The sequence below is a fragment of the Macaca fascicularis genome, chromosome 16 (assembly GCF_037993035.2).
Source record: "Macaca fascicularis isolate 582-1 chromosome 16, T2T-MFA8v1.1".
NCBI classification, from domain to species: domain Eukaryota; kingdom Metazoa; phylum Chordata; class Mammalia; order Primates; family Cercopithecidae; genus Macaca; species Macaca fascicularis.
In genome coordinates, this window is record NC_088390.1 from 56,867,158 (window position 1) to 56,879,705 (window position 12,548).

Consider the following 12,548-nt stretch of genomic DNA (forward strand, 5'->3'; position numbering starts at 1 on the left):
CGCTCAGGGAAGACTTCCGGGGGGCAGACAGGACAGAGCTGGGCCTGGCTCCTCCCATTCCCAGGATGGTAAGGACACTGGGGTAGCCTTGGCTTGTGGTCCTGGACTATGGTGAGGTCCTTGGAAGCGCGTAGAAATGGGGCCACAGGAAGAGCCACCGCATGGACAGTCCTGCATGGTGGGTTTCCTTTCTGGTTTGTCTGAATCTGGAAGAGTGTGCAGTGAGAAGGCAGCAGGGCTAGGAGTGTCTCCACTGACACCTGCTGCTTTCCAGATATCAGTTTCCTCACCTGCAAAACGGAAGAGGGAAGTGACCCCCCAAAGCTTTTCTCCAGCTTTGCCATGCTTTATAGAGTCAGTGCCAAACATCGGGGTACCTGGTCTAGAGACAGAAGCCTTGCTGGGTGATGCGGCCTCATCTATGCAGCCCCATGAGAAACATTAAAAACTTCAACTAGCACTGCTGGACTGCTTCCCAAAAGCACCTCATCCTGCAGCTGGGTCTAATCCTTATTCTCCTTTCACTCTCCTTTAATATCACAACCCTCTGCTTCCCAAAATAAAGGACTTGGAATATGGGAGGAGAGACTGGGTTAGAAGTCAGGAAGAACTTACAAACACTGTGGGATGCTAAGCATAATTTAAGTGATGGCTGGCTGTGGAGTCTCATGCCTGTAATCCCAGCACTTTGGGAGGCTGAGGCAGGAGGACTGCTGGAGGCCAGGAGTTCAAGATCAGCCTGGGCAACACAGAAAGACCCCATCTCTACAAAACATAAACAAAATTGGCCAGGCACGGTGATGCACGTCTGTGGCCCCAGCTACTCAAAAGACTGAGGATCACTGGAGCCCAGGAAGTTGAGGCTGCAGTGAGTCGTGCTTGTGCCTCTCCACTCCAACCTGGGCAACAGAGCAAGACCCTGCCTCAAAAAAAAAAAAAAAAAAGGGTGACAAGAATGGGGCACGATCGCATCACTTACCTCCCTTGCTGTCGGGGCTCCCCCAACCTGTAATCATCCCTGGAGTTGGGGATTTGGGTTAAATGGATATGGAGGGCTCTGGGTGGGGGTAGGAGTCCTTTCAGAGTGAATGGGAACCAATGTCTCCGAATGCTCCCCGCCAGGCACAGAAACCCAGTGGGGGAGAAAGGTCAGTCCTATGGAATTCATAAGTGACCATTCTCTCCAGCTTGCACCTGAAGGCTGCCTCTTACCAAGGCAAGGTGGTTTTCAGAAATGGGTCCAAATCTCCAAAGAGACTTTTCCAGTTATTGGCCAGGCTGGGCAACTCCAGCTCAAGATAGCTGCCCCAGCCACTGATGTCATGGTGGGATGTGAGGGAAGCAGATGGGAAGTGAGTGAATTAGTCCAAGGCTTAGAAAACAATCCGTTCCTGATCCTGAAAGGTACGACAACACAAGTTGTGAGAGGCAAGAGGGTTTATATTGTCCCTAGCCAGGTCCCTGCTGGTTCCAGGAGCTCCAGCGCTACCCCTAGGGAAACTGGGGATGGAAGAAAGAGCCTCTGATGCAAGCCCAGCTCCCAGCGTCCTGGCAGACAGCTTGTGTTACTCTAGGGCTCTGTTTGTCTATCTTTAGCTTTCCTGGAAAAGGGGACTCCAGCCTCTTCCCTATTCCCAGACTCTCAGAGAAAGGACTCCTCATTCAGCATTCTGTGTCCCACGTGTGCTGGGATCCTATGTGTGCCAGGCTCAGTGCCAGGAACTGGGGATACAGACATGTGAAGACAGTCTAATGAATGTAACCCACTGTCACTCTCTCAACTAGGAAGCAACTCTCCCTTTCAGCAGAACTGAGCAAGCCCCAGTTCAGAAGTTCAGGTTAAGGTCAGAGAGGGAGAAGGCTTTGGCCAAGGTCACAGAAGCTAATGGAAGAATGAGAATGTCAATCCACAGTTCTTGGTTCAGGACGCCCGCCCCATCAGCTCAGGGATTAAAATGTCTTTGCCCAGCGTAACAGCCTCCACCCCCAGACCACATGCCATTTCCTTCCAGGAGGCCCAGGCTCTAAGGCAAGGGAAATCTGGGGCAATGGGGGAAGTGCCTGGGGAAGAGAGGTAAGTGGGCGTTAGAGTGGGGATAAGGAGGGAAGCAGTCCTGCCTTGCCTCCTGGGGACCCATCATAAGTTCACTGGCTGCCCTCTCCTCATCTATGCTGGAGACACTTCCCAAGATACAGCAGAACCAGTACTGTGAAGTGAGACTTTGAATCTTGGCTCGGCCTCTTTCTGTGTGACCTTGGACAAGTCACTTAACCTCCTTACATCTCAGTTTCTCCATCTGTAAAATGCAGAAGACCTCTGATCCAGCCAAGGAGAAAAAAAGGTAAGTATTGCCCAAACCTGCCCTCAACATGCCCCTGGGGAGGGTTGAGTTGTCCTCAGCACAAACAAACCAGGTGGGTGAGGGGAGATGCTCTGGCCAGAGGCAGGCCAGGCTGGCATTGCTGTGCAGAGGTGGGGCCAGTATGGTTTGTCCATGCTAGGCTTTCTGGTTGTTTCCTAGAGGGGTGGTCCTAAGGAGTGGCTGCAGGGATAGGAACAGACAATGATGGATCTAGTTCTACCAGCGTTTCAAAATTACTTTAGGTCTAAAGCCTGGAATTAGAGGGGGAAAAAAAAAAAGTCAACCACTAGAGATAAGAAGTGCTTAAATCTTCAAACCCTGGCACCCAGATGATCTTAAAAGTGTGTATCTGGGCCAGGCAGTGGCTCACGCCTGTAATTACAGCACTTTGGGAGGCCAAGGCAGCCAGATCACTTGAGGTCAGGAGTTCGAGATCAGCCTGGCCAACATGGTGACTAAAAATACAAAATACAACTAAAAATGCAAACATTAGCCCGGTGTAGTGGCAGGTGCCTGTGGTCCCAGCTACTTCGGAAGCTGAGGCTGGAGAATCACTTGAACCCAGGAGGCAGAAGTTGCAGTGAGTCGAGTCCAGCCCGGGTGACAGAGGAAGACTGTCTCAAAAAAAAAAAAAGTACAAATCTGAGAAGCCACTACTCTGCTTAAATCTTTCAGCGAAAAGGGAAAAACAAAATCAAAAGAAAATAAACCAACCGGCCGGGTGGGTGTGGTGGCTCACACCTGTAATCCCAGCATTTTGGGAGGCTGAGGCAGGTGGATCACCTGAGGTCAGAAGTTCGAGACCAGCCTGGCCAACGTGGTGAAACCCTGTCTCTACGAAAAATATAAAAATTAGCTGGGCGTGGTGGCGGGTGCCTGTAATCCCAGCTACTCGGGAGGCTAAGACAGGAGAATTGCTTGAACCCAGGAGGCGGAGGTTGCAGTTAGCCGAGATCTTGCCACTGCATTCCAGCCTGGGCAGCAAGAGCGAGACTCTGTCTCAAAAAACAAAAAAAAAGAAAAGAAACCAACTTGTACCCTCCACTCCCTCAGTGCTCTCAGGACCAAGTCCAGTCCCCTAACACGACTCACTGCATCCTTCAGGCCTGCCTCACTGACCTGACTCCCAGCCCCATCCTAACCAGCTCTCCTCCCCTGACCGCCTGCCCTACACAGACAGAGCTTGTCGCCATTGCCTGGTGTGACCCTGTTCCTGGCATACTGCATTACACTGTCTTGCTGGGTCACATGGCTGGCTGGTGTCCCCAGACTGGAGGTCCCCCAACAGGCAGGCATCAGGTCTGCTGTCGCCTCTGTATCTCCAGTTCCCAGCAGTTTCTGCCTGTTAGAAGCACCACTAGGTGTCTGTGAAGGGAGAGCAGAGGGAGAATGGAGGAGCGGGAGGAAGGAATCAGTGAATGAACCAGTGAATAAATCAATCAGTCCATGGTGTTTCCTCACCTCTCGGGATGCCGGAGAAATGATTGCATCTGCAAGGCCCCAGCCCTGGCCCTAGCCCTGCCATTACCTGGTTCCCAAGACAGTCCACCTCTGCTGCCTCTCTTTTCTCTACCACTTCTCTCTCCCACCGCCAGCGTATCAGGTGGAACACACGTTCCAGGGCCTCCTGGGCAAGAGAAGTCTGTCCACAGAAGGTAGACGAGGGCTGCTGGTGGTTGCAAGGGCATCATGGGAAAATGGCCATACACTTTGCTGCCAGTCTCCAAGGTGGGGGTTGGGCAGCTAGACAGACAGGCTCCCCACAAGCCATCATGGGGAAGCCCCCAGGGGAGGCAGTCGAGTGCAAGGAGGTGGTCTTTTTGATGATCCAAGACTGAAATCGCTTTGGCCCAGAAGCTGCACCCTCCCCACCCATGACACACCCAGGCACACTCTGCCCTGCCCCCACCCCTGCCCCTCAGGACCAGCTGAAACCATGGGGACTGAAGCCTAGTTTTCCAGACCTTGGAACATCCCCTATTCCCTCACTGTTTGCAAAGCTCTAATCACTGATCGTTATACTAATCATTGATCATTAGAGGGTCACGCCTTTAGTCTTCAGAGATTTTCTGCCTTCAACAACTGTAAGTAAGTGCAGATCACTCTGGGAGGAATAACACCATAAGCAGTTATCAGCTCACACCTTCTAGCAGAGGCCACAGCCCCAAATGGTTCCAGGGGACCAGGCATGAAAGTAGGTAAATCAAACAGGTTGGGGAAAGGTCACGGCTCAAGTGAGTGGGCACAAGAGGACAGGCAGTGGGTGCCTCAGCAGGTCACAGATATTGAGCTCCAGTCTGCCTTCCCTAGTGCCTAACCTCTTCCACTGGAGCTGCAGACTTCTGGACCCCTCCCCTCCCTAGCACCCCTGGTAGAACACCTGCTCGACTCATTCCATTCAAGAGCCGTGAAGTCACCTCGATAACAAATAGAGATGAACGTTCCTCCATGCATGGTGTGGGCAGGAATATTAGGAGTCAGTCATCATTTTTCAGAGATGGGAAGCTACTGGCCCAAAGTCACACAGTGAGCTGATAACAGAGCCAGGACTAAACTGTGTCTCCTGCTTCCTAGTTCATGTCAGCTGCCATGTTCCCAGGACTCTTGGATAGCCTTCCCCACCTTTAAAGAGGATAACTGAGGGTGGGCTCCATCCATGCTCTGGAGGCATTAGCAACTGAATAATGGAAGATATGACAGATGAGCCTGCAATTCCATTGCCCTAGATATCTCCAGACAGGAGAGAGGGGTTAGGAAGATGAAGGCCTTCAATGTGACTAGGGAAGACTTCCAAGGGTGGAGGAGCCAGACAAGACCCCCCCACTAACCATGGTTCATACACCAAACTCTCCCCAGGCAGAGAGGATGAGGCCCAAGGTTCAGAGTAAAAGCCCCCACCGCAGACTTCCCAGAGGACGTGGTGCTGCTTCTTCCTACCTGGATGTCACAGCTGACAAGCCGGCAGGCCAACTCTCTTCTCTGTGTCTCCTGTCCTCATCGCTGGCACTTCACACAAGGCCCACACTGAACCCACTGGGTTTCTTCCTGGACTCTCGGTGTCAGGCAGCAGTCCTGCATAAATGCAGTCTTCGCCGTTGCAAGCTGCATTGACTCTGCCCTCCCTCACACTCAGAGCTGGCATCTCACTGCACAGCAGTGAGGAGACTCGCACACTCTGTAGCCTGTGCTTAGCACACAGTAGGCACTCAATAAATGAGTGACCAGTGAACGGCTCCTTCTCTGGTGCAGAGCAAAGGGCAGGAATGGCCTGGGCTCTGTAGACTTTTCAGTGGCCTCACTGATATGTCAAGAGGCCAAGAGCCCTTTCACAGAATCGCAGAGAAATACCGAACAGCCCCGGTCCCGCCCCCAGGTGGGAAAACAGGCTTGGGACCCAGGTAAGGATGACAGAAACAGGAAAGAGACCATGACAGGATGGGAAGGTACTGCAGGGATTTTGGAATGGAAGGGATTTGAAAACAAGGGGTCTTTCTTCCCTTTAGGGTCCTCTGAAACCCAAGCCTGAAAGAAAACACCCTCTCCCTACTCACAGACATGATCTCAAGGGCTCAAATGCATGTCTCCTGACTCAGAGAACAGGGTTCCAGGTTATTCATCAATTGTCTTGTATAAGGTGACTCTTCAACTGTCTTATGGTTAAGACACAGTCTCATTCTTGAGCACCTTAGAAGAGCAAAACAGTTCCCAACCTCAGGGAGCCCCAGACTGAGGAGGCAACTGTCCCTGCACTAGCAGTGTATAGGGAGGTGGGACACAGAAGACCCCTTAGAAAGCAGCGCATGAGCCAGCATGAAATCCTGGAGGCAAACCTAGGTTCTAAATATGGCGGGGCTCAACCAAGGAATGCACTGGGAATTGTGTGTGGGTCCAGCAGTAAAAGAGGCTCATTAATCCACTAGGCTACAAAGCATTTAGCTTCTGTGTCCCTCTCTTCAAAAAAAAAAGAAAACAGGTTAGGAGTTTTTCTGGGTGTTTGATTCTTTGCAGGCGGGTAGAGGGGAGCTGGGAGCTGGGCTATGTTTAAAACGAGGGGGGCCAGGCATGGTGGCTCACACCTGTAATCCTAGCACTTTGGGAGGCTGAGGCAGGCAGATCATGAGGTCAGGAGTTTGAGACCTGCCTGGCCAACATAGTGAAACCCCGTCTCTACTAAATAGATAAAAATTAGCCAGCATGGTGGCATGCACCTGTAGTTCCAGCTACTTGGGAGGCTGAGGCAGAAGAATCGTTTGAACCCAGGAAGCAGAGGTTATTGTGAGCCAAGATCATGCCACTGCACTCCAGCCTGGACAACAGAGCGAGACTCTGTCTCAAAAAAAAAAAAAAAGGAGGGGAAGCAGGCGTGCTGGTACAGAAGGCAGGACCCTCCTGTGGGTGCCAGAAAAGGCTTTAGCGACAACAAAGGCGGCTGCAAGGAGGAGGCCAAATGGTACCAGCACAGGCAGGAAGAGTCCTTGCACTTAACCTGTAGTGAGGCACTCTCTCTCCCAAGACTGAATGTTCACTGTGAGCCCCGAATAAACCTCAGGGTCCCGTTTTCTCCATCTTCACACCTTACTATCATGTCCAGCAATGAATATGGGAGTGGGGGCCAGTGCAAGCCTCCTCCTTGGAACTCTGACACTGCTGCAGAATTTTCCAGTTAATGTACTTCCCACCTCACCCACTCCTAACCTCCTAACCCACCAGGCATCCCCCGTGCCTACTCCACCCCACCCAGCCACCAGTGAGGTGCCAAGAGGTGGTTCACTGCAATAACCCAACTCAAAGCACCAGTAAAGAGGGCTGAAAACCTCGTTCTTGTGTTTGAAGAAAAAAGTGAACTCACCAGTTTCACCTATGTGCCAGCATTTCACTAGGAACTCAGATGGGACCGGGGATATGAATGAAGTGTGAGATTGGAATTTGCCCTTGAAGACCTCACAGTATTATAGGAGAGCCAAGATGTACTAACGGATGCAAATCCCGCCTTCTGCTCCCCAGTCCTATCTTTCTCAAGCTCACCACGTTCACTCCTGCTTCTGGCTTCTGCACATACCATTCTTTCCATCCTGGTGAATGAATTCTTTGCCAAGATCCATTTCTCTGTAAAGGTTTTCCAGCCCAGGAAACACTCGTCCATTCCCTCCTTGGCATTCCCGAAATGCCTGACAAGTTCTTTCATTCAGCACTTCCTCTATGTTACAATGTTGATGTTGTAATTAATGATTTACCTCCCCTGCAAAACAGGGTTTCTGAAGAACACAGACCCCATCTTATTATCTTTGTGTCCTCAGCGCCAACAAAAGTGCTTGGCACGAGAGGTCCCTGGAGAGCATTGTGATGGAGGAGTCCTCGAGGAGTCTGTCTCTAGGAGCCAAACTTAATACAAGTAACTGAAATAAACAGTAGAGCTGCTACTTCCTGAATACGTCCCACAGTTCTCAAACTCGGCCTGTCCATACACTGAACTGCTGATCCACTGCCCCAAAACTACTCCTCACCATCTTCCCCATCTCTACAAACGGCACCTCCACGCACCCAGCTACAAACCTGGGAGTTCCCCTCAATTCTTCAAACCCAACTCATTATCCCCTAGCTGTTGAACATTCCACAATCTATCTGGAGTCCACCTAACTTCTTGCTATCTTGTCACTGTTGGTAGCAGCCACCTTCCTCCCTTGTCTTGGAGGGCAGCAGCCTCCTGGCAGACCTCCTTGCTTTCCACCCTCAAGCCAGCCAGCTACCCCCAGCCTTTGTCCACTGGAGCGTGACCTTTTAAAATGAGAAATAGGATAGAGTCCATCCCTTGTTGGCCACAGTCCAACAGTGTCCTAGCACACACTTGATATTCTTGCAGAAACCTCCAGGGGCCTGTGCTCTCTAGTCCCTCTCCTCTGGGTTGTCACAATCACCACCAGGCTCTCTCAGACACACACACCAAATGCTGGCCTGCTCTGGGATCTGGACAACTGCCCCAGTCCCTCTACTCCATATTGCCCTCACCCCACTAACTCATCTTTTAGCTCCCAAGATAAAGGCCCTTTTTCAGACAGGGGTTACCACTGGTTCCCCAGACTCAACTAATTCCCACCTTAGTTGGTGGGCACAACAGAACTTGTTTACTGACTACATGAATGAATGTATGGCAGGTACTGCAAGCAAATTTTCCACAATTTTATCCCCATTCTGCCATGTGGGATAAGCCACTTGCTTCAAGTTACAAAGGAAATGACGGTCAGGATTTGGGCTATGGTGGCTTGACTTCACATGCATCAACCCTCACACTTGGTCTATGTCATGATAGTTCAGACAAGTCTCAGGCAGAATTAGGGGCCTATTTGGGTGGGAAACATTTCCAAAAGCCCTACCCCAGGACACCAGTCCAAGAGGCTCCTTCCAGATCAAATCATTTTAGGAAATGTTATATCCTGTGTCTTCTTGGAAAACCCCAATGCCCATTAGCCCACTGAAGGTTTTGGGAAATCTTGAAGTCAAGGAACATACTGGTATTATCTTTTTTTTTATTTTTTTGAGACAGGGTCTTGCTCTGTCACCCACGCTGGAGCACACTGGTGGGATCTCAGATGACCACAGCCTTGACTTCTTGGGCTCAGGTGATCCTCCTACCTCAGCCTCCCGAGTAGCTGGCACTACAGGTGCACACCACCACGCCCAGCTAATTTTTTTGTAGAGATTGGGTCTCCCTATGTTGCCCAGGCTGGTCTCAAACTCCTGGGCTCAAGTGATCCTCCCACCTCAGCTTCCCAAAGTGCTGGGCTTACAGGTGTGAGCCACCATGACTGGCCTGATACTAACTTTGGAAACACTCGGTGTTTTCCAGATTTATTTGACCACAGAACTTTTTGCCTATACTTTGGTATTTAGTGGAACACACTTCATGGAACGTTGAAGTGGAGGCTTTCTCAGTAAATACAAGAAAGGGAATAATAGACTAATCCTGTTGCATGTTGAGGTTATGTGTAAGGGAATGATGAAAGCTACGTGTAGGTTGAGTCAGCTTACAGAAAGACTTGAAAGCCAGGATAAACATGAACTTAATCCACTGAGCAATGAGAAGCCACATGAATTCTGGAGCACACAAGTGATGAGCAGTATCTTGACCGCAGAAGAAGGCTGGGCGCAGCGGCTCACGCCTGTAATCCCAACACTTTGGGAGGCCAAGGCAGGCTGATTGCTTGAGCTCCACTTGAAACCAGCCTGGGCAACATGGTGAAACCTCGTCTCTACTGAAAATACAAAAAGTTAGCCAGGCATGGTAGTGCATGCCTGTGGTCTCAACTACTCTGGAGGTTGAGATGGGAGAATTGCTGGAGCCTGGGAAGGCGAGGCTGCAGTGAGCTGTGATTGTACCACTGCACTCCAGCCTGGGTGACAGAAAGAGATCCTGTCTCATAAATCAGTCAATCAATCAATACATACATACATACATACATATAGAAGGATATTCTTCAGTTTTCCTGATCCGCTTAAGGAGGTGGCTAAGAATTCCAAGGCCAGCCAGTTACCTCAGAAGCAATTTGACTGACAGCTGACACGATAAATAACCAAACGAGGTGAACTGTCTGAGGCTGCCATTTACACAGAATATAAACAGTGTCCCTTGGAATTGCACAAGGTGGTAGCCGCCTTCCTCTAGGCACATCTGGCTTCCAATCAACCTACAGGGCAAACTGAATTCCAGCCCTTCAGTTTCCAACGTCCCCTTGTTTCACTTCTCGATTGCCATGTATCAAACCATTCCAAAACGTGTGGTTAAAACAGTATTCTCACAATTCTCTGGGTTAACAGGGCTCAGCTAGATGTCTTTAGTGTCATGTGGTATCAGCAAGGGCCATCACGAGGGTGCATTCAGCTGGGAGTCTGGCGGGGTTGAAACCTTCAAGAGACACAAGTCTGGGCTTTTAGTTGTGTGTGACTAGAGCACCTTGGTTCTCCTATGCATCGTCTCTCACCATTCAGTAATTTAGCCCAAGCTTCTCTTTTGAAAACATGTCAGCGCATTTTCAAGAACAAAAGTGGAAGCTACCAAAATATCACTTCCATAACATCCTATTAGTCAAAACAAGTCACAAGTTCAGCCCACACTGAGGAAAAAAATAGACCTTATTGGAAGTAGCACGTGCACAGAGGATGAGAGCAATTGCTGGTGGCCATCTTTGGAGATGATCTACCATACCTCTAAATTTGTGAGATAAGAGTGTAGGTTTCTGATAACTTTGGAATTGAATGTACGGTAAGCTGTTTCCAGAAACAAATGCCCAATTAAGAACAAAGACGGGTTTCTTGGAACGAACATGACTTGTCGAGGATAAAGATGTTTATATCTCACATGGAACATTTGTGAGGAACCATGGAGCCAGAGTTGTGCAATCGCACAGGTTATTTTCTCCACTCTTGGGCACAAGTAAACAAATCCCCAAACCCCCAAATGGTAACAACATGACCTGGACTTAAAGGTATTGCACAAGAAGTTAGGGGCAAACTGATGTTTTGGCACCAGGGACATTTCTCATCGCTGGGCAATCCTTTGTTTCCTTCTTAGTGACATTCATTGGGATTTTGTTGCAGATACCACACAGGAAGAAGGCTATTAAACTGCGCCTATCAGCAGGAAACAGTCTGGAGGAGGCAGTCACACATAATTTTGTGGAAGAAAGTGCTGAGGCAAAACCAGTTGAGGTCCGATTCCATGATCCCAATGAACAGCAAAGGGTGGCTTCTAGAAGTCCTAGCACACATCACATACTATCACTCAGCAAAGCAGTTTTCATATTTTATTCTCATGACATTCAATACCTTGATATGCTGTACATATGTGCACCTGTGAGACACATGAGGTAGAGGAAATTAATGCCGAGAGCCTCAGTGAGCCAGGCCTTCTCCCTGCTGCCATTCATTTCACTTGATGGGATTGGTTATTTGAGCCTGAGCACACTAAGAACTAGCTGAGGGGTTGTGTGGTGAGAGGATTCCTGCTGTCTCACTGGGGCTTCTTCTCAAACCAGGGTTTCCTAACTCCACGTCCAAGAATGGACTTCAAAGGCACAATTTCCTCAACTATAGACAAATGTGTGTGTATTTACAAGGGTATTTTTTAAAAATCCAGTGCTTTAATCAGAGTCTCACAGGACAGAAGAAAAAAGTGGTAAAAGGATCATGGCCGAGCTGTGCTGCTTGATCCTGGTGCAGCCCCTGAGACTTTGTTTTGACCCACTCAGAACTATAGGGACAAATCAGGACAAATCAAAGTAGAGGACAAGTCAAAAGCATCACCTTGTCATTTAAAGGTTATACCACACTGTTAAAACTTACTTGGCTGGGCATGGTGGCTCCTGCCTGTAATCCCAGCACTTTGGGAGGCTGTGAGTGGATCACCTGAGGTCAGGAGTTCGAGACCAGCCCGGCCAACATGGCAAAACCTTGTCTCTAGTAAAAACACAAAAATTAGCCAGGCGAGATGGTGGGCGCCTGTAATCCCTGCTACTTGGGAGGCTGAGGCAGGAGAATTGCTTGAACCCGGGAGGCAGAGGTTGCAATGAGACAAGATCATGCCACTGCACTTCAGCCTGGGTGACAGAGCGAGACACCATCTTGAAAACAAAACCAAAAAAAATTACTTAATATGACTCATTATCCCCAGATAAGAAATGGGAAAATAGCATGGAAGCATCAGATGACCAGACCTCATGGTAACAATGCCAAAAGTATGGGATTTGGACTCAGGGAAGCAAGGCTGTCTCATTCTGTTGCTCTAACACAGCAGCAAGACCGCTATGAGCCTCAATTTTTCATCTGGCAGAGGGCTATAATATCCACCTTACTGTGCTGTGGTGAGGAATGAAGAAAATCACAGAAGTAAAGGGACAATGCTTCCTATCCTAAATCAGAAACAATGCCACCATGAGGTACATCTTTTGCTTCCTGGTTTAGCTCTGTAGCCCCCCAAAGTTGCTGCTTGTAAAGCCAACTAACATCAATCAATTCTGTTTTTTCTTTTTTTTGAGACAGGGTCTCATTCTGTCACCCAGGCTGGAGTGCAGTGGCATCATCTCAACTCACTGCAACCTCTACCTCCTGGGTTCAGGCGATTCTCATGCCTCAGCCTCCCGAGTAGCTGGGACTACAGGCACATGCCCACGTCTAATTTTTCTGTTTTTTGTA